Source organism: Chlamydotis macqueenii, chromosome 1 (genome assembly GCF_036417535.1).
Source record: "Chlamydotis macqueenii isolate bChlMac1 chromosome 1, bChlMac1.mat, whole genome shotgun sequence".
NCBI lineage: Eukaryota > Metazoa > Chordata > Aves > Otidiformes > Otididae > Chlamydotis > Chlamydotis macqueenii.
Window position 1 is genome coordinate 137055897 of NC_141556.1, and position 20446 is coordinate 137076342.

General features: G+C 39.7%; 1 protein-coding gene across 4 annotated transcripts in view; it reads left to right on the top strand.

The window, feature by feature from the left end:
• Nucleotides 1-20446, top strand: part of MID1 (midline 1) — a 186069-nt gene that overhangs the window by 54185 nt on the left and 111438 nt on the right. Inside the window, exon 1 of one of the 4 annotated variants that reach the window (XM_086768094.1) lies at nucleotides 15378-15497. The exons of the other annotated variants lie outside the window; for them this stretch is intronic. The gene's annotated coding sequence lies outside the window, so the exon portion shown is untranslated. Of the gene's footprint in view, nucleotides 1-15377; nucleotides 15498-20446 lie in introns of those variants that run through there. 4 annotated transcript variants of the gene reach the window in all.

Genomic DNA, 20446 nt, shown 5'->3' on the forward strand with positions numbered 1-20446 from the left:
TTTTAATATGTCATTTTCCAATATAAACAAACATCTGCTTCTGAAATGTATAAGTTGAAAGCAAGACTGTAGCCCTCATTCTTTAATATACGAAGTAACAGAATAAAAATCTAGGTGTGAGAATGGTTTAAAAGACTGTCTTAAAATGTTTAGTCCTAGGAAGAAGCACTACTCAATGTACTAGAGATTTTTTTCCAAACAAGCAATCCATCGCGAGAACTGGTGTACTTCATCTGGTGCAATAGGGTGATATTTATCTTCGCACTGGACAGAACAGATCTTCTTTTTAAGCCTTTGTGGCCCTTTGAGTACTGGTCTGACTCAAAGAAAAAAAAAGATATTTGTCAGACAATCTCAAGTGGATGGTGAAGTATTATGCTTTGAATGGTTTATATTCTCCTCACTCTCCTACATATTATTTTAAACTCTGTTTTGCTTTGCATCTGAAATATTGTTGTAGGATATCCATGTTCCCGATGCAGCCTGAAGGTATGTGACGTAGGATTTTTTTGTTTGACTATTTTTGGGGGAGGGCTTTACACAAATGCTGCTGAAAAATTAACATCACTCACTGACTAGGGGCTCGGATTTCGTGTCTGGTTTTCACTGTTCAGACCATTAGTGGTGGCATACACATGAATAATTCTGTTCATAGTATTGTCAGATGCTTTTCCGCATTGCTTGGGTATAAAACCTGAATAATATGATTTACCTTATCGTCTTCTAGAAGTGAAAAGGCATTATGGTCAGTCACTTGAATTTGCAATTTGTAACTGTATAGTTGAGTCATTTCAAAGATATGTCACGCAACAGATGTTTTGGGTTTTTGTTGCTTTTTCCTTGTGTGCACATAATATATTGAGGTTTCCACGCAAATGAAAGAGGTAACATCTAAAGAAAGGCTGATAATATCTTGTGGTTGTTTACATGATTCTTAATTGTAAACCATCTTGACCATGTCTTGATTGTTTACAAAGGGGGTCCAGCCCACCTTCCACCGAAAGACAGTTACGAAGCTCAGTTTGACTTGATAATAAAGCACTCGGGAAGACAAGGACAGTGTCTCACAGAATCACGTTTTAGTACATTGGTTTCCAGGAATTTCTAATTCTTGTAACTTCATAATCCCAAGTGCAAATATAATGCAAAGCCATAGATCTTAATAATATATGTTTTTTATTTGAATAGTAGCACTTCAACATTTCAAAATAATTCACAGTAAAGTAAGTGGTGAAGGGAGCAGAGTTCCTCTGCTGAAGGCGCTCTGTGCTCTATGTGTGTGATAAAATCCCGGCATGAATGCACAGCAAAATGAAGTATTAACTTTCTTTTCTTCCTAAGAGTTCAAAATGTTTTGCTCCTCTGAGATTTAATGTAAGTGGTGCTGCGTGTTTAGTCTGCAGTCTTCTGTTCACCTTTGAAAAGCCTAGGTTGTAATCTGATTTAGGTGACAATAAAGAGCTCAGTGGTCTCATTTTAGTCCCTTGTTTATGAAACCACTGTCACGCACTTAACACAGTGCTGAGCATGGCAATAACAGACCCATTTTGAAGCACACTGGCACAGTTGCAGTAAAAAGAGGCATGGAGTATAAACTTGGCTTTAAAAAAAAAACCAGCAAATTCCTTTCTTTTAAACAGCACCAATATTTACTGAAATTGTGCAAAGCCAAACTTTTCCCACTGGATAGGATGCCTTTATTCTCACAGATGACAGACTATTCTGCATTACAACTGTAAAAGATTTTGGTGCTGCTGGAAAAGAAATCCTCAGTAGAAGGAACTGCGTTATGGTAAAAGTGATTTGCAGTGGTTAATTAAAGGTATCAGTATAGCAGAATCTGACCAGATGGTATATTGTTAGGTGGCCATCAAGTCAGAAACTGTGCTAGGTTAATGATCATGCTGACTGATCAATATCTTCAATCATCTCTTTTCATCTGACCCATCCTGAAGTTGTAATAGACATGATAGGGTAGTGTAAAACTCTGCAATAGTAAATAAATTAATTAAAGTAAGTTTATATTGGAATAAATTAAAACGTAGCCTTAAGTAATAAAGGCAACAAAAAAAATTCTTTATAAAAAGGATGTTTCTCATCTTGCATTGTTAAATTCTGAAAAAAAAAAAAAAAAGCTGTGTTGCAGTTTTTGAAAAACACTGTGCCAGTTAATACCATTTCTGTAACCAAGTATGGATCAAAAGCTGTGCCTCACAACCATCAGTAAAGGTTTTTGTGGGATACAGAGTAGACATAGCAGAAGAAAGAGGTTTAGAGTTCAGCACTTCAGGAGGCTAATGTGTGTTAAAGCTACTTTTCGAGTGGACCATTGCCTAATCTCTCTGCTGCCAGTCAAGATAGTGATTAAAAATCACCCAACCAGGGAATTGCTTCTGGATGTTGATGTGCCGGGTTGTGGGGATGGAGTTAAGAGGGTGGAGAAGAGGAGGGTTTATGTATGTATGGCTGATGTTTGAGCAGTTGAATTTCAAATAGAGGGAGGGGAAGAGAGGGAAAAACTTGGCTGGCCCCAAGAGGGAGAAAAGAAAGAGAACAAAGCTTCCTTCATTAAACTCAGCCAGTCACATAATCATAATTTCTGAGTTCCTCACAAGAGAGCTACCTCACTATCACTACTCTAAAGAGAAAACAAGACTGGGAAATCAAAAGTCAGCACTAGGGAAAAAAAAAAAGGTATCTTTAAATGAGGCATGGTTTATGCTGAAATAATAGCAGTGATAGCAAGGCTCCTGGTGAACCACTTGGTAGACTTTTTAATCTCTCTTCTCAGATGCAGTGTCTGCCGTTTTTAAAGTAGATTCTTTGTGTCAAAGGAGCTTAGCATTGATGACAGAATAACATACTTTTTACTGTGAATATTGAAGAAAAAATACCTTCCCCCATCTCCCCTGCTGGTAATTCTGTTATGTAGATAATATCTCTATATTGCTTGCTTGTTTATTTTGTAGATTTTTTTTGTATCCAATTACTACTAAATTAATTTAAAAAATCAATGTGAGAAAATACATTTGTTTTCTAGTTAACTAAAACAAATGAAGATTTACTGAGGATAGCGTTAAATCGTCTTTCAGCATTAAACATTTAAGTAAGTGATGGCTGTGCTGCTGCCTTTTGAATTCACGCATGGCTGCTAAAATATTTCATCTCTTGGGCTTTCTTGTGCATCTCATCCATGCTAATAGGAGGAAAATGTGTTGGTTTCTGATCTTTTCCAGAGAATATCTCATTGAGTGGCTGGTACGCTTAGCTCCTTGAACAGAGAGGGTAGTGTATTGCTGATGGTTTTAGTCTGATAGATTTACTTCAGATTAGCTGAAACGTATGCAGTCCTTAAGGATCATACATTTTTAATACAACAAAGCAGTACGCCATAAATTGCTTTCCTCTGTCTTTTAGATTAATTTCCTTTGAAAGAAGGGAGAAAAATTAATATCTTGTCAAGCAGAAGGTCTCAGTTGTCAACAAAGGTAGTTCAGAATACAGCATATAGTTACATTTAGGAATACAGATAAGAAAAATGAGTCCTATCAGTTCTATTTCCCACATATACACTACTTTTTTTCTTTCTTTCTTTTTTTAATTTTCCATTTGGCATTACTGCCTGAGAAATGGGCTGCACAACAGCTGCAGGGTATTCTACACATTTAGGACTGCAATACTTGGTATTTTACATGGGGTCTTTCTCTGGTATTGCCCCTACGTTAGGAGCTCTGTTGTTTTGTTGCTAAATTACTGGCACCTCAAGATGAGCTGAAAGCTGTGCCAGGCTCTGCTGCTACCAGCTCATCTTTCGTACCTTGCTTATATATTTTGGACAGGAGACCTGCCATGCCCCTGCCAGGGATTTAAACTGGTCCTTATTGTCTAGAGGTGTCCATAGTTTAGGGAAGGAAAGCACTCCAGAAAATATCATAAAAGTAGTATTTTAACATATAAGGTGTCCATACATGGCCCTTTCACACATGCAGTGTTGCTAATTGAGTTGGAAGACAAGCAAAAAAAAATAGAAGTGGCTTCTATGAAGAGTTTTGTAAGGCTTGGTTCTTATGAGCTGGAAATGAGAGCTACCATGGACTTTCATCAGTATTTTAGATACTGTTTGAAATTGGACTAAAGTAAGCTACTGAAAATGGACTTAATTTCTTGCCCCAACTTGTGTGAGTATTTTTGTGTCATTAAGATGGAATCTTCCCTCATCACTGCATCTAGAAGTCGTCCAAGTGCATTTGCAAAGTTTTTAGACAGGGGGAATATGCAGAGGAACAAGCCCTCCCCATTTCTGCTTGGCTTAAGTAGGTCTGGCCTGCGTGAAAGTCTTGAAGGAACACTGGGTCATCCATTCCTAATGGCAATCTAGGAACCTGAGCAAGCTTTGAAGGAAGTGATATAAACTGAGTAACAACTGTGTGTTCACTGCAATTATATGCCCCCCCTCAATTTCAGAGAGGTCTGGTTTAGCTGTCTGAAGGTTAGGAACCCAGAACATCCTGGCTGTATTGGCTTTCTCTGAGTTAACAGCAGAAGAGATGGTTACCTACAAAGGGACACTCATGCTATCTATTTTGGACATCTGTCTCCAGAGGAAGATTTATCCCATCCTGGGGTGCCAGTTTCACTCCATTTTCTAGACAGAACCTGAACAGCTGGCTAAAACTTTGTCTAGCTTTTCAATGGCTGAAATTAAAGTTTTGCTCTCAGCCATGTCTAGAGGAACTTATCTATCAGTCTTCTGAGCCAGGAAACCTGACTTAAGCAACATATATCTCCTGCCCTGCCCCCTTGCCCCATTTGCCCTTTCTCGGACTTGTTTCTTGAATCAGCCCTATGCTACCCAGCTCATCCTGTCTGTGGCACTGGAGACAACTGAAGCCATCTTTTCCTAACTTAAGATGGGAAAAGAAGCTGCAAGAAATCTAATCATGGAGTGAACAGATCAAAGCATGGATTTGTATTCCAAGTGTGACTCCATGGCAGATGACAGCTCTGCCACTATTCTGAGTGTGGATGTCTGTGCTGACAAGGAACTTGGAAGAAATAGGAAACACTGCAAAATAGAGTGCAGGAGCAGAGCCCTTAACACATCAGTCTCACTGGATATAACAACTGTATTTTCTCTAACTTCCAGTAGCAGCAAAAATGTTCTTTCCGGCATACTGTAGCTGCTTCTTTCCTCCATCACCTCAGGTGATGCCTCTTCATCATTTCTTGCGGCTGGAAGGGAGATGATGAGTGTTCATGTTCTGATTGGGGATTTTCCCAGCTGGGACAAATGCAAGGAGAAGACAATACTAGGATGATCCAGCAGAAAACAAAGGTGGTGAGGAACTGTGACATTTGTATCCTTACATCCACCTATAAGTCTGTGGTTTTAAAACTGATACAGCAAGTCTCCTGTCAGGAGGAATTAGCTGCCAGCCAGACTAGTTCCCCAGAAAATAAGTTCCTGTAGGCTGGCTGCTGATTAATAAGTGCACTGTGGCCATCATTCAAGCTTTTTGAGCACAGGTTTTTTTTTTGGTTGTTATGGAAAAAAAAATGAATTATTCTCTTTTTATTACACAAAAATCATTATGATCTTGAATTTGCCACAGATTCATGGAAGTTAGTGCAGAGTAATCCAAAGGTGGGTTGCTTGGCCTGTCCTGTTTGTCTTTTTTTTGTTTGTTTTTTTTTCCAAGTCATGCTCAGATGTGGGATGTTGCTGAACCTGTTTGGTTGCTTTGTAAAATATGGATGGGCACGAACTACCACCTGGAGCAGCTGCTACTATGTCTGACTAGTTCACAAAGACACATTTATTCTGGTTGGCATTAATTAGATGGAAAAAGTGGGGAAAAAAAAAAAGAGAAGAAAAGAGAAGTTATTGCATTCCTGAGCTGATAATACATACAAGACTGACAAACGGAGAGGAAAATTGCAGAGCATAGCGGCTGTCTCTACTGGCAACTGAAAACTGAGCTAAGTCAACAAACGTAGCTAAAGACTAACCCAGCCTAGTCTGTTCTTTGCAGCCCAGTAACTTTACTTTTTTTCAAGGGACTTCTGCTTTTTCTATTTGATCTAAAGAGAGCTCGGTAAAATAAATTTGTGATAGCTGTGGCAAATAAATGGTACCTGGAATGGAAAATTGAATTTGCAAGTAGTACTAAAATGCTGTGCAGCTTCACACTGGAAAGCACTACTAGGCACTGCATACGCTTTGTTGTTAAATTATTGCTTAGCAGGTCCAAAGCTTAAAACTAACAGTGGATCTCATTGCCATGGGATGTTATGAAGGCTCAAAGTATAAAAGAGCTCTCAAAGGAATAACTGATGGGAGAAGGGCACATGGATGGCTGTCCAGCTGCCTGTTGCCAGCAGTAGGGTGGGTATTCCTGGGAGAGGTTCAGTAGTAACTGGTTTGTTCCTCAGTTTTCTGTTAACTCACATATCTTCTATGGGACGAAGCCTTTCCAGGGCAGCAATGAAGAGGAACATTTGGTTAATCTAGCATGACTGTTTCCTATAAAAAGATATGTCTGTATTAAAAATCTGAGGTTCAAGTAGATTAAAATTAATAGCTGTAATCTGTGTTATTCTCAGCTGGTCTTCTGTGTGGCACGTTAAGATCAGTCTTGTGTGTTCTTTAGCTTTTAAAACATATAATTGACTGTGATGGCTTCTTCATCGACAGAAACATGAAGTTTAACACCTCTACCAGTTAGAGGACTTTGTCATTCCTTTCGGGCTGGAAAATTTCATGCTTTAGACTTTGAATTTTTGTAACAATTACTCCCTAAAGATATTGTTACTGCTTAAATAACTAGCTGATTTTTTTCTTGAGTCACTACTGGAGCCTTTGTTCTTAGGTTTGTCTGCTAGACTTTGTTGTCATTTAAGCTTTTTCCTTTTCTCTTGCTTGAGAACAAATGCACTGTTTCACACTGGTTTTGAGCTGGGAGGTGCACTTTTAATTGCAGTTTATGATAGGTTACTGTAGCAGGAGATTCTTTTGAAGAAAAGTAGAAAGTAAACTGTACTGTATTTCTTTCCTTGTCTTTTGGTCAGCATTACTTTTGGGGGAAAATTCCTTTACATAGGCTACAGTGATAATGATACCAAGGACTGCAGGAGCTCTGGAGAGCCTACAGCTTTAGTGACAGGCTTTTTTTTTTCAGGCTGATTGGAGAGAATACCTGCATGAGTCCTTAATGTGTAATTTGTCAGTGAACTGTGCTTTTTCTGTCTAGATGCAGGTGCACCACCCTGATAAAGACATTGAGAAGAGAATAAAGAGTAAATAGTATGACACAATAGGAAAGTTGCCAGATAATTAGAGATTTAATAACAAACAGAAAGAAATGGTTGCTCTGCTACCCACGATCAGTGCTCATTTAGTTTCTTGCACATCACGAGTACTTAAAGAGAGAGAGTGATTGATGGGATTAATTAGAACTATATGTTTAACAAGTACTCCTAGCTATAATGGTCTCATTAATTAAAACTTAAACTTTGTAATAACACTCTTTGCAATCCATATTGGTTTATGAATTCTCTCTTTTTTTTTTTTTGTTTTTGAATGGAGGAAAAATCAGATGAACAGGTCAGTAGTGCATACCAAAAAAAATATGTAATGCATTACAGTGATTTATATTTCTTTGGAGAATCAGAAAAACATGAATCAACACGTAAATCAAGCATAATCAGCAAGGCCAGCCTTTGTGGAGATGTTTTCTTTAGCAGTCTCTGGAGGTCTGTGTTTAAATTCATCTTATGTGAGGTTACAAGAACCAGCCTTTGAACTAACTGTAGACTAAGTATTTAATTTTTAGGGTTTAAGCAATTTGCTTTCCATTGAGAGCACTGAATATCCATAATCCTTTTCTTTTACACATTTGCATTTGTAAATTGTTATATCTCTTCACTTGATAAACTCTTAAGAATATGACATAAGGGTGTACATGTTTCCATACACGTCGAGGGTCTCGATCCTGCAGCCTTTGGCAGTACTTAATAGGCCCTATGCTGTTAAGTAAGGATTTGTGTTCCCTGATGCGTTGCTTTTCTTTGCATGAGTTAATGTTCTTTGTTAAAAGGCACAGATTTCTTTAACTAATACATTGCAAGGCTATTAATTTCAACTTGCTAATGGTCCTCATTCATTTTAAAATATACTGGTACAGTGAATATAGGAATATCCCTGGAAGACAATAGATATACCCTCAGGATGAAAGATCATTTTGTTAGCATACACTTGCCTACTTAGAAGCTCTAATCCTCTAAGTATTTGTCTATGTACTTAACTTTACTTAGCATTCCCAGGAAATTCATGTATCTGATGCTGTCTCTTAGTGTCTACAGAGCAATTGCCGCTACTATTTGTAGTAAGAAGACACTCCCTTGATAAGAAAGCTGTTGAACTGTGGCTTTAGTTGGAAACACAAGAATTGCAGTTTCAGCTGCAAGTCACATGTGTACATGTGAATGACAGAAATTTATCACATAATTGTGCGAGTCATTTGAAACAACATTTTATTAATATGAAAATAATATATTTGAGTATGCAGTCCTAAGTTTATAATTAAAGTAATAGTTTGGTAACAGAGAGAGCTATGTACGTTCCAATTATTGTGAGTTACTTGGGAATACATTAATTTTAGTAAGACAAAGCATAACCTGTAGGAAGTATGTATGGCAAAGAAAAATGTAGTTGGACTTGCCTGTGAACATACAGTGTCTGAGTTACTAAAGATAACATATTATGTCTTAATGTCAAGTTTAATGAGGGTGTTTCATATGTATCGGTCTTTATTGCTTTTCTGCAATATTTCAGGAATTTTGAGTTAAACGTAATTTTTTTAAGAAACCTTGACCTAATTCTGTATTCTTCATGTGACTCATTGTTGTGCTTGCATTGTTTTCAGCAAGGATGTTGCCTTAAAAGCAAAGAATAAAGACAACTTTCTACTTACTAAGACATTGGACATGGAAATACTAATTATTCCTTATTGAACACTGGAGCATCACTGTTGTCTTCAGCAAAACTTAGAGCTTGGTTTAAGGCTAAAATATACTTTTAATTACTGGAAGTGTAGATTTGTAATACTACTCAGGAATACCACATAATCTTCCTATGAGACAAAGGGCTATGTTTCAATGCTTAAGAATAGAAATTTAAATTGGTTCTCTAATAGGGTTCCTTCTGGCCACAGTATAAACACACAAACCGATTCAGGCAGTGTTTCTCAAGTTTGTTAACACGATATTCGCATCCTAGATTTCAGAATCAGAAGAGCATGTAGAGGTAAAGCATAATCAGACATCCTCTTTGTAAACCACTTACCACTGAAGAGAGTAATCTGCCTGTGATGCTAAAATAATATTTTAAAAAAAAAATATGAAACACTAAGGGATTTACATATGGCAAGCAGCCTCAGAATAAAGACTGACCTCTAAACCTCCCGAAGTTTTGAGGCTTTGTAGATTTGAGATCTCATTGTGTTCTGCAACATTTAGAAATAATTTATTTTCCAAGTAGCAGAGACTTCAGAAGACTTGTTTAGAAACTTCAGGCTTCATGTCTAGTAAGTTTCAGATCAAGTTTGTTTTGACATCATACTGCTAAAAAGCAGCTTACAACAAAGCAAAAGAAGACAATTATAATTTCAGTACAAAACCTTTTCTATGGGATGAGTTTGAACAGGTAAACAATCCTCTAGGCTATGGTGCAGGAGAAGATATAAAAAGAAATAAGATCCTGTGGATTTGGCTGGGGTAGTTTATGTCTTTTTTTTCCCCCCCTGTTTTTAAGCATAAACCTGCAAACTGATATTCTTCAATCTTACTTTAATAATTTTGTCCTACTGATGTTTTCATACTACTGCTCTGATCATTCTCTCAATGTCCTTCAAAGGGACAGATTAGAATCCAGTGCTGTATCATTAATCTAACAATTGGGAACAGAGTAATTAATCTTCTCTTTCTCTCTCCAAGACTCAAAATGCAGCACAGAGCAAATGGCTTCATTGATCACAGGGAATTGTTAAAAGCAAGTCCTGTGTAGCAGTGAAATGGGATGGGAGTAGCTTTTATTTTTCCCTCTCCCTGCCTCACCTACCCCCCAAGATTACCAGTAGCTGCTGTACATTGTAAGCAAGGGTTTTGTTTTCTTTGTGACATGCTTTGAAGTTTAGATTGATACCATTTTGTCTGAATAAGGGAAATCTGACATTTGATGGTGCAATTCATAATCTCGTCATCTAATATGAATCAAGTACTACCTGTTGCTCCTCCAGCGAGGCACAGAGTTTCAAGATCACATGCTGCTGTTGAAATTCCAGTTTGCCTTTCTCCATAGAGCATTAATGGTGAATCACTTACAGTATGGCTTATTGGGGAAAATTCAAATGATATTTAAATACCATTGCAAATGTAGGTGAAGCATTAGAGGGGAAAAAGGCATACCTGCATATAGTCACCCATTGTTGTCTTAAGACTTCCATCAATGCGACAACAGAGAGGGTTTATAGCTCAAAGAGCAATTCATATTAAACAACCACTTGAAGGAGAATTGGTACTCAGCATTCATATGAAACAGTTTCATATTAAGAAGCTGTTCATATTGCATCACACGAGTTGCTCTTGCTGACGTGACATTTTCTAATCGTTCCAAAAAGCTGGACTGCCTTTTTCTTCCTTCTGTGTCCTTGATGTGCAAAGACAATCACAAGGTGCAGACACTGACTAAAAGGCAGGAGCATCTTATTCTTTCTCCACTTCTTTTACTTGGGATGGGCAGAGAACGTGACTAATCAGTAATGTACTGAAGGTATTTGCCCAGAGCAGGAGCCCTACGTCTCTGATGTGCTGTCATAGAATCATAGAATGGTTTGGGTTGGAAGGGACCTTCAAAGGTCATCTAGTCCAACCCCCCTGCAAGGAGCAGGGACATCCCCAACTAGATCAGGTTGCTCAGAGCCTCATCCAGCCTGGCCTTGAACATTTCCAGGGATGGGGCTTCCACCACCTCTCTGGGCAACCTGTTCCAGTGTTCTATAACTCGCATTGTAAGAAATTTTTTCCTAATTTTCAATCTAAATCTACCCCCTACTATTTTAAAACCATTACTCCTTGTCCTATCACAACAGGCCCTACGGAACAGCCTCTCCCCATCTTTCTTGTAGGCCCCCTTGAGGTACTGGAAGAACGCTGTAAGGTCTCCCCGGAGCCTTCTCTTCTCCAGGCTGAACAGCCCCAACTCTCTCAGTCTGTTCTCATAAGAGAGTTGCTCCAGCCCTTTTATCATCTTCGTGGCCCTCCTCTGGACCCTCTCCAACTGGTCCATGTCCTTCTTATGTTGGGGGCTCCAGAACTGGACACAGTACTCCAGGTGGGGTCTCACCAGGGCAGAGTAGAGGAGGCAGAATGACCTCCCTCGACCTGCTGGCCACGTTCCTCTTGATGCAGCCCAGGATGCGGTTGGCTTGGTGTCATCGGTGAACTTCCTGAGGGTGCACTCTATCCCACTGTCCATGTCGCCAACAAAGATGTTGAACAGGGCCGGGCCCAGCACGGACCCCTGAGGAATGCCACTCGTGAGCGGTCTCCACTGTCCAGAATAGTGATGAGGGTGCTCTAACTGCGGCCCTGTTCGGCAAAAGCGTGAGTCTCAAATGCCTTTTGGATCAGCCCCTCTGTGTTGACTGGCAACATGGCAAGATAAGAAAGAATGGAGAGATATCATTTCTAACCAATCCATTGTCGTTATTTTTATTCATCAGAAAATCCTAGGATTAGCTGTGTGGCAGCAATAATTTATGTGAGCGTGCTTGCCTGTGAGAAAGTTACAAACTGCAGATATGTTAGCATATTTGTTCCAATTGTTAATATTACAGCTCCACTATGATCTCATTAATATTATGCTATAGCATCTGCTTTCTGTAGACAGTGGACTGATTGTCTGGAGTATCAATTGCCTGTGCCTGGCAGCAGCATCTATCAATCTAAAAATGTATGTCCCCTGTCCAATAAAATAAGATAAAATAAAATAAAATTCCACAAGTAATAAGCTTAAAAAAAAAAAAGATTGTATTTCTGTTCTACACATAGAATGAATGGCATAGAAATTTCTCTTTTGTGGGCAAATGGCAAAGCATTAACTGCATATTAGGATTTGCAAAGTAGCAAATAAAAATCTTGGTTTCTTAAAAAACACCAGTACCAATTTTCAAGTCTGGCAGTTTTTACCAAGATGTTTATGCCTGACTTATAAGTGAGACCACTGCACCGAACAAAAACTGTACTGAATGTACAGTGAATTCCTGTAGTGACACTGGAGTACATTTTTGTGCCCTAAGTTGCTTCTCCCAGATAGTCCTGGCATTATCTTTTTCTAGGACTTGGAATGCTTTGTGGAAATAGGACTTCTTGTAACCCAGTTGGGCACCTTTTTTCTATCCTATTGTTGATCTACTCCAGCTCCTAAGGTGCTCTGTTTCTTCATTACAAGGAGCATTGTAACCAGAAGAATACTGGGTTACTATACAGCACAGCTACGCGGTGTGCGGAATACACAGCGTGCTATTTGGCACTCCCTTAAACAACAGGGTCGCACTGGACAAATTCTTCCCATGCAGAGCTGACCCCAAATTCTGCAGAAACAGAAGGCTGCACAGCAAATAGATAAATTCTGGAGATTCTGTCATCAGAAATACATAATTTAGAACTCACATGTGATGAAATGATAATTCTACAGTGGTTCAATAAATAGATGGATATTCGTTAAGTATCTGAGCCTTAAGCTCTGTTAAATTTAAATACATTAATTTACCTCTCTAGTAATATGTTATCTCGGAGTCTTAGACTGAATTTCTTCATGACCTGATTGAGCTAGGGGCCTTGTCAGTTGAAATCTGGTGAATCTTTTGGACATAGTTTAAGAAATTACTGTCACCAGCTATCCGCTTCTTTCCCCTGCTGTAACTTACGGCAACCGTAGACACCTTGAGCAATCATTTTTTTTTTTAGTTTGTACCTTGCAAAGAAATGCATGTGCGTGGTTTAGCACATAATCTACTCATTCTGTGGTGAAGGTGGTAACTTTCAGCAGAAAGGGGTCATTGGTGGCTGACACATCTTGTGTTTCTTTAGTAAGATTCACCAAAGCTCTTTGTGGGTACCATATGTATGCACATGGAAAGCTGTGCTGGCTCTGAGCTCTGAAGATGGTATCTTGTTAAACTGTGTTATTTTGACCATATTCAGTCATATATCTCAGTCCTTCTCTGCTACATGAGAATCTAACTCTATGTCCAAAGACACAGAGTGGCTTTCCTGAATTTCAATAGTTATTGCAAAAGGGGAAGGCTAGAAGTCATCTATTTTATACTTGACACATGAGTTCAGAAAGTGGAAGAAGAAAGATTAGTGTGGTAAGGATGTGGATGTTTGCCAGATGCATTCTTTATCTTAAACTAAGGTTCTGGAATCATAACTGGAACAAGATAGCATAGCCAGTGGCACAAGTTTTTGAGGCTATGGGTTTTGAACACGTATAATTATTTACTTGCACACTTGTATATATGTAGTGAAAAGTGTGCTGAAGCCTTTGCAGACATACCATCATAATGACATGCTCAGATAAGTTTTGAAAGGTTTTTCCAGTGTTGTCTGTTAAAACATGTGCAGTGTCACCCTGAAACTGAAGAAGCACATGTGCAGAAATCAAGGCAGATGTATCAGTAGAATTAAGATTATTGGAATTGTTTTGCGTCACTTTCATGACGGATCAAGAAGATTTAAATATAAAAAACTATTTATTTCTCGAAACTCCTGCAGACTGTGGCTCGTTGTCTGCAAGCAAAGGGTGTGAAAATCTCAGTCTCACTATAAGGTAGACAAACAGAACAGCAGGGCAGCACCTGCTAAGAATACTGGTCTTTGGACTGGTTGGTCCCAAATGTGTCTGGGTAAGTGTGAGCCAGTATGGCTGGAGGGAAGGTCCAAAGAAGCTGCATGATGCTGCTTAATGAAAGATCAAGGACAAGCTCTGAGCTGAGGAATGTAAAATCCTTCCGGCTGGGACTTGTGCTATGGCCCCTGCTGGGCTCCTTATAACTTGACTTGACTCTAGATTATCCATGGACATTTAATATAATGAAAAAAAGAATTCCAATAATCATAATGCTTCTGCACGTCTGTCTTGCTTTCTGCGTGCTCATTTTGCTGGTTACAAGGTGTGATTCCACACACATGCTAACAGGCGTTGGAAGCAGAAACCTTTAAAAACCTTATGCAGAGCGTCTGTTTGTGAGGGCTCCAGTCCATTGTTTCAAAGAAATGAAATGAATAGGAAATAAGTCATCACAACAGTTGTTTATTGTTTCGATGAGAACAAAGTGCAGACTTGTCCATGGAAGAAAGACCAAAGACACTGTGGGTTTGCAACCTTATGCTCAAATGTCTGAGGTATGTTTCGTTTCACTTTGTTGTGATACCGTTGTATGAAAGAGGGCATTGCAACATGGAAAACGGAGAACACAAGGAAGCAATTCTTTCCTGCTGTTTCCACTTTGCATGAATTTTTAACACCTTTGTTGGAGACCAAATGTCTGGTGTGACTTCAGTCAGGATTCCTCCTGGGCACTTTGCTGAAGCATTTGTAGTTTCCTGTTGCAGTTTGCTGCTTACGTGCAAGTTTAGTTAAAATTAAAAAAAAAAAAAAATTAAGTAACTGCCATCATCTTATTTTTCACCTGCTGAATTTCAGATCTCCATGGTGTTTGTAGGAGGGAAAGTCTTTCCCTCAGGCACTGTGCTCTGTCAGACTGTCCCCACTTTTGGCAAACTCCTGCTGGACTTTGTCTTGTTAAGTTTTTGAGAAATATTTGTACAAAATGATAAACACAGGTGAACTGCTTGTTTATTAGGAGTCTATCTTGCAGAGTTCTTCCTTTCTGGAGAACGGCAATGTCTGAAACGTTCATTTTGCATGTGACAGGTTTGGCCAGTCGAGGTCAGCCTCCTCTTACGGGCCTGGGGGCCGCCAGCCAGTGTCACTCAGCGCTGGGTTAATTGCCCCCAGGGCTGAGCTTGCCCTTGTTGGTCCCACCGCAGCCATCGGGTGGGTTTCTGGGATGCTCTGGGAGAGGATCTGTTTCTCCCTGCCTCCTCACCCCACTGAGACTGGCCCTTGGGAGGGAGAGGAGGTATTTTGCTGTGGGCGCAGTGTGAAGGGCTGGCTATGGGAGCACGGATCCTGGCGGAGGCGGTTAGGTGGAGCGGGTTTTCCTGCAATTGTAGGGGAGATTTTCCTGTTGTGTTTCGGTCACGACTGTCTCGCAGTTGCAGACGCAGTCAGAGCTGCCACAGGATTCCTGGGACAGTGGTGGCTGCTACCGCCTGTCCCGGCTGGGTTGCTGGTGCTTTCCAAGAGGGTCAGCGTGGTCCCTGCCTCTGCAGCAATGTTTCAGCCAGGAGATGCAGGGCGGGATCCAGCGGTGGGTATGCAGCTGGGTGGCTTCTCGGGAGCTGGAGCTGATGCGTATGTGTAGGCTTGCCATTGCAAGTAATTTAGGAAATATTTTATAATGTGTTTAGCAGTTGTAAGGGAGGAGTTGAGGTTTGTTCTGTTGCTGTGATGAATTATCTTTTTGGTACTGAAAATTCAGGAAAAAAAGGAACTTTTTAGCAAAGAGTATTTTTTGTCTTGTGTTTTCAAATAAGAGCTTATTGTTGTTGTGTTAGTTGTTGTAAAACTAGTAAGAGAGATAAGGGGGCATTAGCATCTTCATACTGTTATAAACATCTGGAACTCTATAATTCTGTTTTAAGAATAGCAGATGAAGGCTGAGATACATGTTTACATGAGAAAAATGGAAAAATTCTGGTCATTCCCTAAAGCCTGCTCCACTCCTTGTGCAAAGTCTTTCAAATCCCTCTTGTTTATGTGTAACTGGTGAAGTTACATAACCTAAAGTGATGACGTGCTTAAGTATGATGGCTGAGAGATGATGTTTTTTCAGAGGATGTACTTTTTGGTACTGGTGTGCTCAGAGTGATGGTCTGGTCACTGCAGTTATTTTAAATGCAAGTTCTGTATCCACAAAAGCCCACAAAATGTGCCAGATGTTTAGGAAGATGAGAAGTGTGTGTAGTCCACAGGTACAGCATTTCTGATGTGATTTTCTCAGTACAATATTTCAAGCCGAGCAATTGTCTGAGAACAAGATAAGCTGACATTCAGTCAAGTTTTAAAGTAGGTATTTAACAAGATCCTGGAAAAAGAGCTTGAGGCTAGAGGCTGTGCAGATGCATGCCAGTAATTCTTTCAGAAGTGCTACTCCCTTTATTACGGTAACGGTGACCTGCTTGCTAGCTGACAGGAAACGTATAATTTATTCTAGTTTTTTGAGATAAACTGTGAGACTTTATATGTTGTTGATGAGGAAAGTCTCAAAGGGATGTAATTAAGCTATTGTTTTCTCTTTCCATGCTATCTTAAAAGCTACTAAGCTATTTCATGAGTGACACTGAGAACCTTTTACTTAGGGGGCCTATCTTGGATATTGATACAGTCTTTCAGAAACGACTACTCATTTTAGTTGTTTTCTTCCTAATCCCTTCTGGGATGTTCTGAAGACTACCTGCAGGACAATTAATTTAAGGATGTCAAGTAAACTAGTAAGTAGTCCAACCAAACTAGTAAGTAGTCCAGCCACCTAGAGCAAATAGATTGTTTTCATGTGTACGTATGTGTATGCATACGTGTGCATGTGTTTGGCAGAACACTTAGCCATAGCCAGGTAGTGAAAAAGCATTTTGCACTCATTTCATGAGGCTACTCAACAAGGCCTGTCACACTATCAGGATCTCCTTGAGCATAGTAGAAGAGCTGTACAAACCAAACACTACCCACATCTCAGGGCTGGAGGGAAGTGGGACTCTAAACATCGAAGATACTGTATATTGACAGCTCAAAATGGCAACACTTTCACTTGACAGAGTGAGATTAAATTTAGTACTGGAGCTTCTAGCTATTGCACAGTTTTCTGGTTGATGTCAAGTGAAGCACAGGTAAATTGGATCATTTTTTTTCCTTATCACTTCACTAGCTGAATTAGAAGCTGGTGTTACTTGGTTTCCTAACTTATTTCAGCTCCCAGAGCATCTCTCTGGTCATCAGGAGAGTTTAAAAAGACTAGTGCTATTTACCACTTCAGTTTCTAAGTTGAAAATTATATTGCTGGTACAATGCAGCCCTTTGCTGCTCTTAATTTCTTAGCTTGAAGCAATGAAATTTTGCCACAGTGTGGTTACTAAAAACCTGTGAGGCAAGATTATGTGCCTGTGGTTAATGATTGGTTTTGTCTCAGGTCTTTAAAAAGTCTTTAAAGGATAACATTCTTAAAGGATGTAAAGGCATAGAAGAAAATATTTGAGATCACCAGCATTTATTGTGGTATGTTTCTGTTACATAACACTTTCTCAAGAAACAAAATACATGTGGGTGTGCCTCTGGCAAGCAAAAAAAGCATTACTGGTTCTCTGCAAAAAGCACCAGCTGACATGACTTAGAAAGTTTTCAAGAGAGGTTAAGTGGAAACGTGCCACCTTTTTAGGATTTAGCTTTATTAGCAAGGAATAAAGACTGAGACTTTGCATCTCATTGTGAATGAGGGGTGGTACCTCACTGAACAGGCTGGGTTGGGATGCCAAACCCTTGAGTGTCTTAGGGGGAGAACAGCCAGCTCTTGTTAACCATTACATACAGCTCTGTACTTTCTCTTCTCAGTTGATTTTGCTGTTTTTGTTTTGTGTCCTGGTGTGTCGGGGTCAGAATTTTTACTCATGCAGTAACCATTTTGGGTTATTTGGGTTAATATTGCCATTTGGTAATGTCAGGCGACCTTGAGGAGAGGAGTAGTAAAGTAGTTACTACAATCCTTAGTATTGTGAATGGGAGAAACTTAACCCTTTGAAGCCTGTTAGAGAGCTGCAGTGGGATGGCAGGAAGGACAAGGATGAACAGTTGGAAGGACAAGGGTCTTGAACCTGGTTCATGATATGCAGTATAGGAATGCTACTATTTTGTCAAAAACCTATGAATAAAATACAGAAGTTGAAGTCAGGTTTGTCATGCCAAGCAGGCTGGTCTTAAGATTTAGTGCAGGCTCCCTTACATCTGGTTCTTGGGAACTGTCCCTATGCCTTTCATGTGCAACAGGGACCAGAACCATCCAAAACCAGAAAAATACTCGCTCAGTAGTGTCAGCTGGAAACAGGTTTCTTTGGGATCCTTTTCCTGCAACTCAATTCTGTTTTCTGTGTATCCTTTTGTGTCTTTAAATACAGAGAATGATAGAACTGAGACACATTGGAAGAGAATTATTGGCAGCAAATTTGACTGAACAGGTGATTGTTGAGCTCGTAAGAATAACAAAGAATAGATGTAGATTCTCCATTTTCTTTTTTTTTTTTTTTAAAGCTCAAGAACACTGGAAATCGTTATTTGTTAGTTGATATACTCTTAATTTGTTATGTTCTTAAGTTCCTTTTATATTTGGCATGAAATAAGCACATCTAGACAGTGCAGATCTCTTAATCCTAAAGGTAATTTTTTTTTTTTTTTTTTTTTTTTTTTTTTACCATGAGGATGGTGGAACACTGAAGCAGGTTTCCCAGAGAGGTGGTAGACCTCCCCACCCCTGGAAACATTCAAGGCCAGGTTGGACGGGGCTCTGAGCAACCTAATCTAGTGAAAGGTATCCCTGCTCCTTGCAGGGGGGTTGGACTAGATGGCCTTTAAAGATCTCTTCCAACCCAAACTATTCTATGATTCTATAATCTAAAATAGTTTAAATGAGATGCCTTTAGACATGGCTATTTCTTTCTATTGACTACCAAGGGACCTTACAGAGACCAGTTCAGAAGAATGCCATCCTCTGTGGTTTAGGAACCACTGTGCAGCAAGAGAGGGGAAACGCTAGTTCTGCAAGTGATTTGCTACTATGAGGTATTTGCAGATTTCTGTTCTGGTCTACAGGGCCACAGAATGCTCCTAAAATCATTCTGCCAGTGGAGAACAGGAAACTAGTACCTCCAGGTGGGGTGGCAGAAGCATGCTTATGGTGGCCCCAGGGACACCAGGAGGATGGTAAATGTCTCCACTCCTCTCAGGGTCTGACAAGGGCCCACATGAGAGTTCTGCTCCCCAAATGGAGGAACAGCCCTGTTGGTTCCTATTTTGTTATTCCTGGGCCCAGGAAACCCAAGTTGGGTGTTTCCTGCACCAATGACAGAGGTTTCTGTCAGAGGTCTAAAATAGATTACCTTCAGAGCACAGACATAATTTGTTCCTTATTCTCCACCCTCCCACGGTTTACAGCTAATTTCCCCTTCTAATTACCTGATGACAATCTTGATTTTTAAATACACCATTGATCTTACAGAGTTCAGTCTACTGAGAGTGCAGCGGGCATGAATTAGAAGGAGCTCCTTACTGTTGGACAGTTGGGTGGGTTTTTTTTTGCAATCACCAGAATCTCTTTGTAGTCTTTGCAAATGCAGAGAATATAACTCTGAGAACGTGTGTTCTTTTAAAAAAAAGTCAAAAACCTTTCATAGGCTTTTTTAATGATCACATATGAGGAGTAGAGAGCAGGACAGCGAGAGGCTAACATGGTGTGCCTTGTAATACGATAGGGATAGTTTTATAAAGACAGGGAGCTTTAGTTAGTCAAAAGTGCATCTTGTGGGTAGTTTAAAATCAGAATCCTGTGTGGTGGGTCAGGTCACACCTTCATAGCTGTTGTAGTTCCTGTGACATTTCTTGCTGCTATTTTAAAGGCTCTCTGTGATAAGAAAGCAGACCTCGGGGTTCATCCTTGAGAACTTAAAATGTCATTATCTAGATGGAGGCAATGATTATGAATTTCAGTAGAATTTATGATTCCTTTTACTTAGCTGCAGGGAAGGAATTCATAGGACAACTTGGCAGAAAAAGAATACAATCATTTCTTTAAGCCACCCTAAGATTTTCCCTGAAAACTTGCAGTAGCTTAAGGGCCTCAGCATTTCCAAGCTGCACTAAATTACGTGTCAGTGTGTCTGAACACATATGACTGGAAGGAACTGTGCTGAACTATTTCTGGCTATTTCTGTTGCTGTATCATCTATGCTAAAGATCAGGGAGTACCGTGTCACCTAAGGCATTACACAAGTGAAATTCCCGGCTGGGGAAATTGAAGAGATTTCCAGCTGTACTGTGCAAAAGAAGCCCTATGAAAACTGGTGGGTTTTGGTATTTACTATTTGGGTAAAATTATTTTATCTTCCTTTTGTTGCAGAGTAGCATCCATCATCTAGGAAACTCTTAGCTTGAAACAAGAGAGAAAAATAGTTGTATGGTATATAGCAATTTGTCCCCTTTGGCAAGTTTTTGGGTCTG